Here is a 16,611-nt window from a genome sequence, read left to right on the forward strand (position 1 = left end):
ACTGCACGTTCTTCTGAATTATTTTATATACATAACTCTTTTAATCCTCCCATTAACTGTGCATACTACTTCCTTCCTTTTAGATAAAGAATCAGGCATAGAGAGGTTAAGTTATTGGCTGAGGGTCACCCAGACCTTTTGGGCCCAGAGTCTGTACTTCAAACCACTGCACACGACTCTATGTATTTGTCTTTATGTAATGTTTCATGGCTAAGGCTTCAGGTAGATTTGAAGAAAGAAGGTCTGCTAAAGGATGTATCTAGAAGACATGTAGTATTAGACTTGGCATAATACTCATTACGTGGTGGTGGGTCCAAAGGGATAGCAGCTGGGGACCACAGTCAGTTATACACTCAGGTTCAGGGGACATGACCTGTGAATGTTCCTGGCTGCCGCAGTCAGTGTCTTCTTGACAAGCTTTCAGCTGGACTATATTCTTCTGCCTTCTTTGTTGTTAGGTACAGCAACAGAATTCTTACCGATTGAATGTGAGCAGAACTGAGCTGCCATTTCCAGGTATGACCAATGAGAATGTGTCTCTCTAAGTCATTCATTTCTTCTTCCAAATGATGAGAATAAGGATCTCCCCAAAAGGAGAGCTTGAAAACCACGTATAGAAGAACATGTTCAGAGCAGCTTGAGCAGCAGAACTCATTCTGAGTGAGAAATGTGTTTCCCTGATGTTAGACTCCCATGTATATGTTTCATGGACTTGATTCTGCCATCTAGCACACCTGTAAATATTCTTACCACTCAGAGTTTTTAAATATCTCCAGTATCATTGTTACATGCAGGGAATGCCCCTCACTTACAGGAGAGAGGCTCTTCGCTTGCCAAGCGGACTTATCACTAACACTTAACTCTTTCTTAACTCTTTGGTGAGGAGAGACTCCACTAGCATCACTGTGTATATGCATCACTGTAGTTCATGTGGTTAAGCATGTATTTGGGAGATACAGCACATCAGACTCTGAGATGCGGGGTCCGACTCAAGTCTGGGGTACATGTGGTGGGGGGAGGGGCTGGAGGGCATCTGTGAGGTGGGAAGGTACAGGGATAAAAGGAAACATGCCAGCAGTGTTGACTGTTTCAAAACTGTCCCAGACAGCTGACCACCGGGTTCCTGCTGGTTACCCTGAGGGTGATGGTGAGGGAGGTATGAGGGTATCACAATGGTGAGCTCTGTCAAGGTCAGCCCACCAGCCGTTCTTTGGGATTGGTAAAGTTTCAAAACTGCTTTACAAGTTCCTGTCGTGGCTCAGTGGTTAACGAACCTGACTAGTATCCATGAGAATACGTGTTCGATCCCTGGCCTTGCTCAGTGGGTTAAGGATCTGGCATTGCTGTGAACAGTGGTGTAGGTCATGCAGATGCGACTTGGATCTGGCGTTGCTGTGGCTGTGGTTGTAGGCAGTGGCTACAACTCCGATTAGACCCCTAGCCTGAGAACTTCCATAGGCCCTTGGGTACTGCCCTAAAAAAGCAAAAAAAAACAAAAAAACAAAAAAAACAAAAAAAAACAAAAAAAAAAACCACACAAAAAAACCCAACAAAAAACAGAACAAAACAAACAAAAACCAACAAAAATACTGCTTTACAAATGACTAGATCTCTCTGTTGGATAGAGGTCCAGTTGAACAACTCAAAATTGAAATGAAAAGGCCGGATCCTTTTTAGGGAGTACTTGCCACAAACTAATAAATAATAATTGTTGTTAATATTGGACTACAATGAATGATGATATATTTACTCAATACTATTTATTGAATTCCTGCTATGTGCTAGGCACAGTTCTGGGCACTGTGGAATATGGCAGTGAACAAAGCAGAATAAAAGCCCTCACTTCCAGTTCTATTCAAAACGGAAATCTGAATGGGTTGCAATGATGATGAGGACTGTTATTCTTGACAACTAAATAAGGTAGACTCTCCGTGACCTAAGGTTTACAAGTCCGGAAAAGGAAAAAATAAGAATGAAGCAAACTATTGAAGACATCCTTTAGGGATAACCTGCATTACAGCAGTTTTAGTTATTCACCCTGGAGCTGAGTGACAATCTGGAATCACTGAGAAGTGTTGTTACAGAACCAAAGCTTTATTATGCTTCATAAGGCAGATTTGGAAAAAAATATGATAAATAAAATGCAACGAGAAAAATGCATTACAGGTAATTTAAAAAATAGTATCTTTACTATTTGACTTGAAATGGAAGATAGGCAAAACATGTTAAGGAGAGACATAGCATTTTAAAAACAGATTGTTATGTATGTTGCAAATGACTTGTAGAAATTCTAATGAAAACATCACAAAACAGATTACTACATAATTTATAATAGAAGTATATTTTCAAATATACACATATGCACAGCTTAAACTTCAAATGTGTGGCGCAATTCACAAATTTGGTTTTTATGTAATATAACAATTAGCATGACTCTTGAAAATTTATCTGTAAATATTACTTGTGTTGAGTATCACTGTAAGATCAAACTCCTCACAAGTGGAAATCCTGCCAACCCATGGTGTATTTAAAGATACACATGGCCCATGTATGTTTCTGATTCACTTCACACATTCAGAAACCTGATTCTTCACACTTTGCTATATGAATAAATCTAATTCAAAGGGAAATGAGAAGATGAACTTTTATGCTTTCTCCTTAGGCATGCTGTAAATGACACAAAGGAAAGCAAAATGCCTTTTTTTTTTTTGAGAAGGATTCATTTCCATTCTGAGCTAGTGCACTCCAACCTGATCACAGTTGTTTAACTTTACCTAAATTTGAAATTAATAATTAGTTCCTGGATCATTCCTCCTGCACCAATAAAACAACTCTCTAAGAAATATCTTGTTAAAACATGCAAACTACTGATGAAATGAAATGCTTTGTTCCTTGCTACTTTTCCTGGCCTTCAAGTAACTCCAAATAAGACTGGAAGTAGTGAGAATTTGTGCAGCATTTTTCACTCAAATTGAATTTACTCTTCTTTAATTTGGTCTGGAAAAAACAATAATGGTGGAAATTCTACAGGGACAGATTAATTCAGAGGTCAAACAATAAGAAAATAGGGAAGAGAAGTTAATGAATCTTTACCTTGTGAGGCAATGCACGGAAGGTCCTGGAGAATCCATAAGCCTAGTGAGAAAAGCATGAGTAGTTTGTTAATGACACAGGAGCTTTGAAATTGAATTTATCTTGTATACTCAGCTGTTGGGGGAGTATATCATTTATAAGACATTCTTGTTATTAATATTTTCCATTCCATGGACCCTCTTGACAAACTATATACTTTTTCACCACATTAATTTTAAATTTAAAATGAACATCTGGTAACTGCATTTATTCATCTGATCCTCAACCATCCTACTCTCTGATTTTCTTCTCTTGCCTTACCAAATAGCCAAAAGGAATCTGAATTTGAGTACCGAAGATTTAAAATCATCAAATGCCTATTGTTTAGATTAAAAAGATGATAGCTCCTTCCTTTAATCACTCACTCAATCAATCAATCATTCAATCAACATGTGTAGTGCTGACCATAATTTTCGTCCAAAAACAACTTGCTTATCTTATTCCAGTCTCAAGCGGTCTTCCTCTGGGCTCTCAGCACACTGTTCATTGTTACGTTTTGAGTTTACCTAAAAGTGGAGGCTGAGACAAGGCTTCATGCAGATGTGAAGAGAGAAACAAAAAAAGAGAATGTGACATGGAAGAAAGAAAAGCTTATGGAAGTATGCATTCCTGAAAATGCCACAAAATGCACCAGGAGTGTAATTGTCTTGGACCTTCCCAGAACCATGCAGAATGTTCCCCAGAATTGTCCATTTGAAGGATGGAGGCTGGTTTCCATTATTTACTGCCTGTCTTCCCTCATTGGTTAATGCCCATGGGAGCATTAACTCCCCTAAATGTTCAAGCAGAGGCTTCCATTGTCATGGAGAAGTTCCTAAGGCAAAAAGCAGAAAGATGGGGAAACAGAGCTTGAGGTGGACACCTGCCATGACAGTGTGAGTCTGAGCTCACATGGAAACTTCTGCATAAATGGGACTGAATTTAGAAGTGGGCTCAAGGGATATGAAGATAGAATATCAAGGGAGTCAGCTGCATTCTTCAATGTACCACATCATTTATCTCTTAAGTACAATTGTCCATCTCTTCCACTAGACTGAGAATTATTAAAGGTGGAGGGGCCTAGTTTCTTCCTCAGTGCCAAGAATTGTACTTGGTTTATAGTGGTTGTTCCCCAAATACTTCTTAAATACAGAGTGAAATAATACTTTCACATCACACTATGCAATGGAACTGATTGTGTACATAGTATTACTTCTTTTAGGACTAAAACGAAATTCTGTTTATTCAATTACAGTATTTTATTAATATACATGCCTTTATTTATGTAATAAAGTATAAGAGATGAGTCTCAGAGAAAAATCTAAGCTATAAACCCACTGTTTAAAATGATCTATTACTGCATGACAAACCACCCCAAAACTTAGTGGCTTAAACCATAATAGTGAGTAATTTTCATAATCCTGTGGGTTGCTTGCACAGTTGCTTTGATTCGTATGATATTTTCTGGGATGCTCGGCTGAAGGGGAAATCCAAAAATGTTCCCATTCACACAGTTGGGACAAGATTTTGAGTGAGAACTGTGTTGAGTCTATTAGCCAGAAGTTTGTTTTCTCTACTTGAGCCTCTGCACTTAACTTTTGGGCCTCCTAAGAGAAAGATAACTGATTTTCAAGGAAGAGTGTTCCGAATAGATGCTTAAAGCTTGGTTTTGAACATTTTGCAGCACTGCTTTCCTCGCATATGGTTGGTTAAAATAGTTCACAGGGTAAGCCTGAATTCAAAGAAAGGGGAAATCAACTATACATCTTCATAGAAGAGTGGAAAAACCTCATCACAAGAGAAGATATTGGGTGGGAGATATTGTTATGATCATCCTTGAAAACATAATCTACCATAACCAATGTGCACCTGATGTGTTCAGCCAGCCATATTTAGATTAAATGGAAAACACTTGCGAGCAGAGCCCATATATCCAATTCATCTTTCTATCCCTAGAAATGAACACAGGATATGATGGGTACTAGTACACAACACATGCTTGTTGAATTGAAATGTGGAAGTTAAGAAGTATAGGCATGTCAAAAAAAAAAAAAAAAAAAAAAGATTCTTTGGCTGTGAAGACATGGGGATGGAAATATCCCTCCCTTTAGGTATTGAGTCTGGTAGGAATCCATATTCAAGGACCATGTCTTGCCCTCCCAGGAAAAACACAAGAGAAGAAAGGAGGTCACCTTGTCAGAAAAGATTTTTAAAGGAAAACTTGAACCAGAAATGTAGGTTGGGGATGAGAAGAGTGGGCCATTCAGGATTTTTTCTCAGATCGTCCTCCTTTGGTTCATGTGGAGGGGAGGGAAAAGGGAACTAGGGCCAGAAGTCAGGAAGAGAGGTCAGCAGCCAGGAAACAAGAAAGACGCGTGTGTTTTGTCTGATAACCTAAAACCTCTACAGTGTTGGTTTTTTTTTTGTTTGTTTGTTTTCGTTTTGTTTTGTTTTTTTCTTAATAGTATTCCTCTAGAATATAGGATTCCTAAGGCTTTCATAAGTTTCCCATTTGGAGTTACTGAGAAAGTGTCAAAGCTGGCATGAGAAGGAGAGCACTACATTTGATACTCTCATAACTCGTAGAATGAACACACAGACTCAACAGGTAAGCCTATGTTTCAATGGTGTAAGAAGATATTTTGGGTTCTCATGGAAAAAAACTGTTATGACTCCTCAGATGGGTCAACAAAATATACCCAAGATGAACCACAGCCATACCTACGAATGTGGTGGCTAACATTCCATTCTTCTCTTTCCTTTCTGCAGCTGAACATTTCTGAAAATCAAAGATATCTTGCATCTTAATAAAGATTTGTTTAATGCATGGGCATTGCTTTTTTTTTTTTTTTTTTAAGACTGCCTTAAAGACTGCCTCTGGAGCTCATCTATTTTGCATATATAAAGATCTGTATTGCCCTTAGAGAATATCAACAAATCTGCCAGTTTAGAGTTCACACATCTCACAGTAAGCCTATAGGTGGCGCTAAGGAAAATCTGTGCAATTTTTGGAAAACCAATTTTTGGTCTATTGCCAAAATTTTAATAATATTGAAAGAAAAAGCAGTACCAAAGTGATAATAAAATAATCACCACTTGAAAAATTGCACAGAAAGTTTTGAGATAGCTTGCTTCTTAAAGTTCGCCGACCTCTTCAGAAGAAATTGAATGTATTTATTAACATGCCTAAAACCAAGATCTTGTTCTCTTCACATAGGTCATTTGCAGGTTTTTTTTGTTTGTTTTTAGTATATTAAGATTGTTCTTTCTCTGTTTTTTCACAAAGCTTGTATCACAGACTGATTACTTTGCTTGAATTGAATTGTTCTTTTAGGGTAAGATTTTCCCTTACCAACAGCCCTCTATGTTTCTGCATTAGTGCCCTCTCTGGGTGATCTAGGGTGGCCTTAGCTATACCATGAATTGGGTAATAATAACTTACTGGATAAACAACCCATCATATGCTGTTAAACAATAACTTAACCCAAAGGCTCTAGATAGGGACCTCTTTGCGGGCAAACTATGGCATCTTTCAGTCTATACCGTATCCATACATATCTAATCTGCATGAGGCATGTTGTAGAGTGATAGATAACTTAGGGTTTGATGGGCAAAACTGGATGACTTTTTAATACATTTTTCAATCTCTCTGAAATTCAAATTTCCTGAAGATATGAAGATAATAAAGGCATTAAAATCATAGGGCTTTTGTTCTGATTTAAAAAAAAAAAAAAAAAAAAAAACCTATAGGAGTTCCCGTCGTGGCGCAGTGGTTAATGAATCCGACTAGGAACCATGAGGTTGCGGGTTCGGTCCCTGCCCTTGCTCAGTGGGTTAACGATCCGGTGTTGCCCTGAGCTGTGGTGTAGGTTGCAGACGCGGCTCGGATCCCGCGTTGCTGTGGCTCTGGTGTAGGCCGGTGGCTACAGCTCCGATTCAACCCCTAGCCTGGGAACCTCCATATGCCGCGGGAGCGGCCCAAGCAACAACAACAAAAGACAAAAAGACCAAAAAAACAAAAAAAAAAACAAAAAACCTATATATGAAGGGTTGGATAGATTTCTTGGCACAGTGAAAGTTTAAAAATATGAACGATCAATGTCATTATTATTATGAAATACAATGGCCCAGAGCATAGTTCTTTCTGGGTAATCTTGAAAAATATTGAAATACAACAGAGTTTTCACTTCAAACATAAATTTTAATTAATCAATTCCTGGATTAGTTCCCTATGACAAGAGATTGTCTTCATCTTAGTTTCAGTTTCCTCATCTTTAAAATGTTAAAAATAACACCTCCTATTTTAAGGTGTAAAGAAGATAATAAATAAAATATTTAATCCAGTACGCAAGCACACAAACAATGGAAATAATTACTCTTATTATTAGGTGGGTACTGCCATTATCAGTCAGTAATATAGAATTTGGGTAAATTTAGGATTTTTGGAATATCATGAGGAATTCAAGTATTTTCTTAAAAAGGTTCATGAAATTAATCATTAAATTTTAAAATAAATATTACAATTTGGATAGTAATAATTCACTATACTATTTCCTCTAATGAAAAGAAAGATGAACTTACAATTAATAATAATAGACAAAAAGAGCAAATAAAGCCAAATCTAGTTCATCAATTGTCCTTTCCTCCACCAGCAGCAAAATTTTGAGCCTCTCTGTCCCCGTTGGGAAAAATAGAAGAAATAGAAATTGTGTGCGTGTGTGTATGTGATACTTTATATCAGAGAATGTTTTCATGTCCTTGAGAGTAGGCTACAGGATTGGCTTCTTTATTGGAATATCTGAATTAACAATCCAAAAAATAACAAAGGATATGGAATGCAATGTTTATTTTCTTTCTCAATTCACTAAAAGCCATCTATAAAACAAAGGAGGCACTTGTTAGTCTGAATTATTCTAAATGCCACTAACTCACAGAAGCCCTGAGTTGGCCTGAGAAGGTAGACTACACAGGGAAAATACTTTTGCTTTGCTCTCATCCTCTTCCTGTAAACACACACACACACACACACACACACACACACACACACACACACAAACTCATCCAAATTAGCAGTTAGTGTACTTCATTTCTATTTGCTGTATTTTCAGTATTGTGTTAGGCACTCTCCTTAGTTCTTTTAAGAGATTTTCCCCCAAATTTTAGAGTCAGCATTTTAGCAGCAAGTTAACTTCCATTGATTTTGAAAATAAGAAGTTGAAAAGGAGCCTGACAATACCTTTAATTATTTTATAACAGCTCTGTGTTAAAATGTTTTCTTCTGGAATCATACTGTACCCTCACTACAGGACTGGGACTTTCGGATCCATATAAGAAGACTCATTTTAGATATGAGTGTAGTGAGTCTCAGTGAGTTGAAACCACTCACGGGGGTTTCTCATCTGAAGAGGGCATACAAACATGGGTTTGGTTATCTTGAGAGTTTTTGAAACTTTGTATTGTGTGTTCATGCTTTTAAGGAAGTCCATTTCAGAGATTTGCATATTTAAAAAGGATAACAAAATTAATTTTTTATTCAAAAATATAAATATTGCCCAGGACTTATTAGCAACTGAAGTCCTCTTATTCAAGAATATTAAAGAAAAGCTTCTCAAGTACATCTTTATAAATTGGGTTTTATTTCAAGGCGTGTTGTTTCAGAACAGACTGCTAACTTCTGAAAAACTGACACAATGAAGACACTTCATTCCAACACCATAGTCAGTGGTAACCCAGAAATGATAAAAGGCCTTTAATTAAAAAGAAAAAAGAACACAACAGAATTCGTATTTTAATAAATGGGATCTTTCTTGAATGTCCAAATAGTATAATATTCTGATTGAAACGTTTTCCCCTAATTGCAAATCTATCTGCAGACAAAATCCTCTCCAAATCCATATGGCTCCTAAATCCATCTCCTCTTCACTAAGAGCGCACAGAGCCGATTACAGGAAAAGGTAGGAAGCCATCCTGTTAATGTGTCCCAGGGTTTTACTGAGAATGTGCCATCTCTACAAAGGGGATTGGGCTTCTTCAGATACTTTTCTTAAGTGGGATGTTGTTGTTGTCTTAATTTTCACATGTCCTCCATTAGGATGTTTGCTTTATTTATGTGAGTCATCTCTGTGTTTGCACTGGCTCCTAGTTAGTGCCTAAGTGCAAGCTGGTTGTATTGAAATATTGATTTTAATCCATAAAGTCCTTTATGGTTTGGGTATTGTCTGCCTTCACTAATATTATTTCCTAGAAGCTGACGTGAACTAGAGAGAGCTGTTTACTTTTTCTAGATTATCTGTCTGTCTATCTACTTAGCTAGCTATCTATCTGTCTTTCTAGATATTTTTCTGTCTAATCTATGTCTCCTGGGGTAGATCCAGGTTTTGTGGGGCCTGAAGCTTATGCAATCTGTGGGACCCCTTTCAAAGAAAGTATAACTACAATAAAATTATATATATAATTGAAAATGAAAACAAATCATGAAAAAACATGCATTTTTTAAAAGCTAATCACAAATATCACAAAATCCAGAGAAATAGAAATGTTTTTAACTCATAAACTAAAGACATTTCTGTTATATATTTTACCTACATTTTTTTCCCCATTTGGATACCTATTCTTTGATTACCTCTTCACGTGACAACATTTTGTGTTATCATTTACTTTAGAAATAATAGTAAGATGGTTCGGTTTTTTCTCAGATAACTCAGTCTTCTGTTGAGTGAAATATATTATTGATTGTTTTAGAAAATCTTCTTTTAGCTGCACACCTCATTTCTGCTCATTGTAGATGCATTATTAGGATTATTGTCAAATTTGAAACAACATCCCTCAAGATTCTTTTATATATGAGCTATAAGATATCTGATCATTTCAAAGATTCCTGTCCAACTATTGTAAAACATATTCTGAAGCAATCTCATTAATTGTTAGCTACTTCCTGAGGATAGCAGAGACCATAAGATGCTTTCATACAGCCATCAAATTCTGACCATGCAGTTATCAGTCATAATCTCAGAACAGCCATGGGTATTCTAAAGCCATTCCTACATCTGTGTGGATAGCTCGCAATCCCTGTACTATATATAGGAGTGTTCGCAACCACCAAACCCCAACTGCACAGGTTCATGCCTCTATCTTATTTATGCATGTGCCACACCAAAGCCACCAGACAAGAAGTGAAATATGACTCAGAGCATATTAGAGTGCAAGAGGATGGAAAATATGCAATTGTGGTTAAAAAGCACTTTTGTGATTTTCTAAATATATATATATATATATATAAAACCTGTGAATGCATTGTGAGAACCCATGCCAGCATCTTGGAAGTACATGACTCAAATGAGATGCCATCTTTGCCTGTGATCAGAAAGCCACTTGAAAAATATTATTCCCCTTATTGATGCAATCAATCTTACATTCAAACCTAGAGTCAGGGTATTTTAGACTTAGGAAAATTTTTGTGATTTTTACTTAAATGTTGAGGAAAATACCTGTTTCCACTTTAGTTTTTTTTGTAGTATGCTATATCTGAGAAAAAAATCTGTTGGGACTGTAGCAGTTTCAATTGGGTGCACATACTTTGGGGTGATAATTTCTATATGTTTGGTCCTATCTGGGTACCTTCATGAACACACTTGAATAATTTCAATAGAGTCAAGACTAGAATAATTTAGAAGGATTAAGTGGCAGAATTTATAATGGATCAGCCAATACTCTCTGCTATCAGATGCTTAAAATAGAAAAGTAAGGTCCCATTCTCATCTATGGTATAGTTCTAGATACTAGTGTCATCTAGACATAGTTGGTGCTAAGTTAAAAGACCAAATTGATCTTATTTGTTTTGTTTTTAATGATTCTTTGAATGCAAGCTAGCAATTTTGCATATTAAATATGAATTTTCAGGAGTTCTTGTTGTGGCTCAGTGGGTTAAGAACCTGACTAGTACCCATGAGGATACATGTTCGATCTCTGGTCTCACTTAGTGGGTTAAAGGATCAGGTGTTGCCTCAATCTGGACAAGGCTCGGATCTGGTGTTGCTGTGGCTGTGGTATAGGCCAGCAGCTGCAGTTCCAATTCAACCCCTAGCCCAGGAACTTCCGTATGCTGCAGGTTTTGCCCCTAAAAAGAAAAAATAAAATATGAATTTTCCATCCCTTGCCCTATTGTTGTTAGAGAAGGAAAAGTTTGTAAAGAAAAAGCAGAAACATAAAAACTAGACACATCAGTCCTAAAGTGGCTGTTGCAGCCTAAGTCCTACCCATTTCTACCTGAAGTTAAAATCCTTGAGCACATGATAAATAAGGGTCCTGGGAGTATTTCAGATGATAGCTGGCAAGAGCCAGGAAAGATGTGGAGCATCATGGCCCCAGGTTGAGAGCAGTGCAGAGATGTGACAGCAGGGGGACACCAGGCTGTGCTGGATGGCTAATGGCTCCGGTAGCCAAGGTGCAAAGCCAATCCAGAAAGAATGTATAGAAATTGACATCACCCACCTGTTATCCTGCTCACAAGTGGGGATCCTTATAAGACAGGGGGGGCTCCCTGTGGCCTGATCATACCATATGTTGGTCTTAGAAGAAAAACATTCTTGATGGAGTTAAGCTAAGAGAATCATAACAAAAAGCATTTGGAAGCACAGAACTTTGGTTATTGCTGAAATGGAAGAGTGAGTATTGCGGAGATGAATGCTGGCTGCACCGATCACGAAGTACATCAGAGTAAAGAGAAGAGTCTTATGTGGCTGATTAGGCTAAGAGTGTCTCCTGTTATGCATCCCCATGCACAGACAACTATGTAAATCTGCTCAGAATAGACAAATGATAAAGAACAGTAACAATAGTTACTTCAGAAAGCCTGCTGCATTAGAAATCGAATTTAAGTGTGCAGAGGGGGAAAATGCTAAATAAATCAATATTTAAGTAACAGGCTGTTCAATAGGCTTTTCCTCATCTAAAGTACCAAGGCATTTCCCTGCCCCTGTCTTGGGAGGAGGGAAGGGAGGTACTTCTACACAAATCAAGCCAGAGAGGAAGCTGGAACTCATAGAAAGACAGTAAACTGCTCACCAGAAATGAAGATTAACATCTCGTTCCAGTGTGATATTTTTCACACTTTGGAAACTCATGGGGCCTTCTCAGGCTGTGACCAGAGAAAAGCACGGTGAAGGAGCTCTTGCAAGAGCTGTCCTTTATCTAAGTTTGGGGTGTATAGAGACTGTCCTTGACTCTTACTAAAAAAGGCTAAATGAAATGGCCTGTCTGACATCAACTCTAAAGACAGTGAGGCCCAGGGTTTGATGGGTCAGGGATCCTATGTGTCAGAGTGGCCAGCTGAGAACGCAGTCAAGACAAACCTTCTTGAAAGGGCCATGCTCAAGGGCATAGCTGCCATGGTGACTCATCCTGGAAGAGAGGGGTTATTATTCTAGGGGCAGGAATTAAAAGCTAGATATGTAGAAGTCAGCTGAAAACGAATTGGCTCCTTTGGAGAATTGCAGGGCTAAGCTTTCCCGGAAGGAGAGTGACCCACAACAGTGCCTTGTCAGAGAGGGAGCTGATATTTCAGTACTTGCCACCCAGTTGGGAGCAAAGTCAGGTTATAGCAGCACTGATCAAGAAGATCTTGCCATTGAGTAGATTTTCCTGTGCTATATGATAGATAGCAGATCTATATAGTAGATAGCTCAGGAAAATCTACTCAATAGGTTATAAAAACCTCTATGGAAAAAAAGAATGGATACATTTATATGTATAACTTCATTTTGCTGTACCCCTGAAACGAATACAACATTTTAAGTCAACTATACTGCAAGACAATTAAAAAAAAAAGAAATTGAAGAAGATAAATGGAAAAAAAATCTTGCCATTTTCCTCACTTTCAGTCTTCCCATCTTCCTCTCCATCCTTAAAGGATGAAGGAATGAAGGAATTCACCCCCTGCCCCTTTGCCCATGCTAATAAAGGGAATTTGCTATCCAGGTCTAATCTTAGGGAAAAGGAAACTTTGATTCAATTCTGATTGGTCTTCTTATATCTGAAGATGCTTCCAGCTAAAGGATCTACCCAGGATTCATCCAGTTGATAGGAAAGAATATATACTAGGTAGTCAGTTGTAGGAGAAAAACAAAGAGGTGGGAGTCTATTTTACCTTCTCCAAATAAATCAGATACTATAAATAATTCCAATAGGTAATAACCTAATTCCTCTCTTGGATCAACTTCCCGCTAATCTCTGCCACCTTCCCTGGTGGCAGGTGAGACTGTATGCAGAAGACAGGAATACAAAACACTCTAAGAAATGAAAAGATGTGTTTCTGGGATAGGAAGAAACGATAGAAAGGAATGGGAATATGAGTTGAAATTAATATTTGCAAGAACAGTGAACACTTTTGTGTCACTCTGTGGATGGGGGTGAAACTATTTTATATGTGGGGGCATGTGAATAATTTGTGACTAGAGGACAGATTGTTATTGCATGAAAGTCTCTTTGCAATGTGACTTTCCAGCACCTCTATAAGAAATAGGACTTAGGCAGGAGATACGTTTTGGCCAATGGAATAGTCACAAATGTGAAGAAAGCAAGGTTTTAAAACACTTGCACTCTGGGGTTTGTCCTGCTTTAGCTCTTTTAAGACTGCCATGTGAAGAAGACTGGATGTGTTTATTGGAATATGAGAAAACAAATAGCCCTTTTGTCCCTACAGCCCCAGCCAGCAGCCAGCACCAAGCACTGGACACATGGGTGAGGTGGTCTTAGACCATTCAGTTCTAATTGCACTGCCAGATGATGGCAGCCACATGAGTGATCGCAGCTGACACCAACAGAAGAATATTTTCAGCTGAGCCCAGCCCAAATTGCTGACCTGTGGGATTGTAAGCACATAAAATTGTTGTTTTAAGCCATTAGTTTTTTTCCCCCCAAGACAAGTGATATCCGAAAGAACTAGCCTATATGTATCTCATAGTATTGTGTGCAGTTTTGTTTAATTACTGTCTTTTGGCAAGTTGTAAGTCAAAAACCTCAATGATTTTATTTCAGTGTATAGGCATCACCCATTTCAGTTAGAATACCTACCCACATAATATCTTACCTGGTTGAGTCCTTCCACTGAGATTTCTATTAGAGGCGTACAATGGGCACGGAACTTTTTCCTCATTTAAGTATGGAGCCTACTGGTACACAGATGGTGCATATAATCGAAACTCTGTGGGAGTTACTACTCATGGCCCAGAGGTAACAAACCTGATTAGGATCCATGAGGATGTGGGTTCAATCCCTGGCCTTGCTCAGTGGGTTGGGGGTCTGGCATTGCCATGATCTGTGGTTCAGGTTGAAGAGGAATTGGATCTGGTGTTGCTATGGCTGTGGCTATGGTATAGGCTGGCAGCTGCAGCTCCAATTAGAACCCTAGCCTGGGAACTTTCATATGCAGCCAGTGCAGCCATAAAAAGAAAAAAAAAAAAAAAAGAAAGAAAGAAAAAGAAGTTCTGCTGAGGTGAACCAGAGATATACAAGTATTTCAAAAATTACCTATGATCAACATAACAGAGAAAGGTTAATTTTCAGGGTTGATGATGATTCTTGCAAGTTTTATAAATAACAGTTCCTGAAAGAACATTTTAAGAAAAATTCTTTCCAGATATAACAGTAAAATTCTTTCTGAAGTCATCAACTTGTGCTCATATTCCAGAGAATGGTGGGAACTAAAATTGTGAAACATATCCAGGTGGTATAGTTGTCTGCATTTTGGCCTCTCTCGAGGAAATTGCCATTCTGATCACAAACAATCTTTTCTTTAGGTTAAACATTTCATTCTCTTGGGTGTTTGTTGCTAATGGAGACAGAAATACCAGTCTCATCTGGATTTAATACATTTCACACACATATCCATCAAGTGCACTATTTTCTCAGCAGAAGTAGAATTTTAACAGCTTTTTTTTTTTTTTTTTTTTTTTTTTTTTTGTGACTTTTGACACATCATCACTTATAAGGGGCCTTCCTTCAGGGGACTGTGTGGAGAGACCTGGTACAAAATGTGGCTGTGTCTTGTTCACAAACAGATAAACATATGTCACTTATAGATTTTTGCTAACAAAAAACAAATTGTATCATGCAAAGGGACTGTCACAACAAAGCTTCTCTCTTTTGTTCTCTATGCTAACCAAGTCATGTTTGACATGACCACATATAGGAATACTCCCACTGCCTCCTCGCTTTCTACCAGTAGAGACATATGTTTAAATATTTTGGAACAAATGTGCCCTTGACAATGCAAAGCACCATTTAGAGAGGATTAGTAAGCCCACGAGTTGCTATACTACCCCGACATCTCCACCCTAGGATTTGTTTTTCTGAGGTTTAATAAATGAACTCCCTTGATAGGAATGACGAGTACAGTATGAGCTGACAGATTAAAGCACAATGATTTGGAGGTGATGTAGACTTTATCATTGAAAGTTAAAAATGATGTAGTGAAAAGAAAATGGGCTTTGGAGCCAGACAAACTTTGATGTGAATCTGTATGTGTGTTTCCTTTCTACACTTGGTTCAACAGATGACTCAAGCAAATGTCTTAGTCTCCTTGACACTGCATAATAAAAGGGAGCACCTATCTTGAAAGTTTGAAGATTAAATTCTGTAACAAAGAAAATGCACCTCTGGCATTTAGTACATGATCAGGAAGTATGAATTACCTTTACTACTTTGAAAGCCAACAGTTGCTTAATATTAAAAAAAAACTACTAAGAGCAATTTTTTTCATTCTCTCTATAAATAGTATAAATTATTTAACTCCAAGAAAATAGTCACCAGTGATTACTGTTAATTTCTCAATGTCAAATCTGCTTTTTTTTTTTCTTTTTTTGCCACAACTTGCATGTTCTGCCAATATTTAAGCCTCCATAAGCCATCCTGAATGTTTTATAGTAGCCTGAAAGGGTTTGGGCCAGAGTTGGATCTACCACGCAACATACGTCTACATTGTGCAAAACACTAGGGAATAAACCAACACATGTATAGAAAGGTGCTGCATGGCAAGGGCTAAACTAGGGACTTTCACATGTCTAATCTCATGTAATCCTCATGACAACAGCAAGTGGCCAGTGTTAACCCCCATGTGCAGTTGAGGACAATAACATTTTGAAAGGTTAAGCAACTTGCTCATTATCACACAGATCCTGTTTCGAAATCCAGATAGGCTCTAAATAATTATTTTGTTCACAGAAGCAGAGTATGACTAACAAAGTTTGTAATATACAAATTATTCCTGGGGATTAGCCCTTTCTGGCTTGCAGTGCCCTGATGTGTTAGATCTTGAAATAATTTTAAAATTATCTATATGACCCTATTGTTTTTGAGTTGTAATAAAGGAGACAATACATAGGTACTAGTTCAGGATTGTATTTGGGTTAGAGTTCCAGTCACAAAAACCCCAGAAAAAATAAAAAGAAAACAAAGCATATGGTATAATTTTTCACCTTCCTTAGTTTTTGTCTGTTTTACAGA

General features: G+C 37.8%; 1 long non-coding RNA gene across 1 annotated transcript in view; it reads left to right on the top strand.

Annotated features, from left to right (window-relative positions):
- The window catches only part of LOC102159168, a 69,172-nt gene extending 60,105 nt beyond the window's left edge, over positions 1–9,067 (top strand). Inside the window, exons 3-5 of the long non-coding RNA XR_002345527.1 lie at positions 459–516; positions 5,577–5,719; positions 8,985–9,067. This is a non-coding gene — a long non-coding RNA (uncharacterized LOC102159168). The remainder of the gene's footprint in view (positions 1–458; positions 517–5,576; positions 5,720–8,984) is intronic.

The sequence above is a fragment of the Sus scrofa genome, chromosome 6 (assembly GCF_000003025.6).
Source record: "Sus scrofa isolate TJ Tabasco breed Duroc chromosome 6, Sscrofa11.1, whole genome shotgun sequence".
NCBI classification, from domain to species: Eukaryota; Metazoa; Chordata; class Mammalia; order Artiodactyla; family Suidae; genus Sus; species Sus scrofa.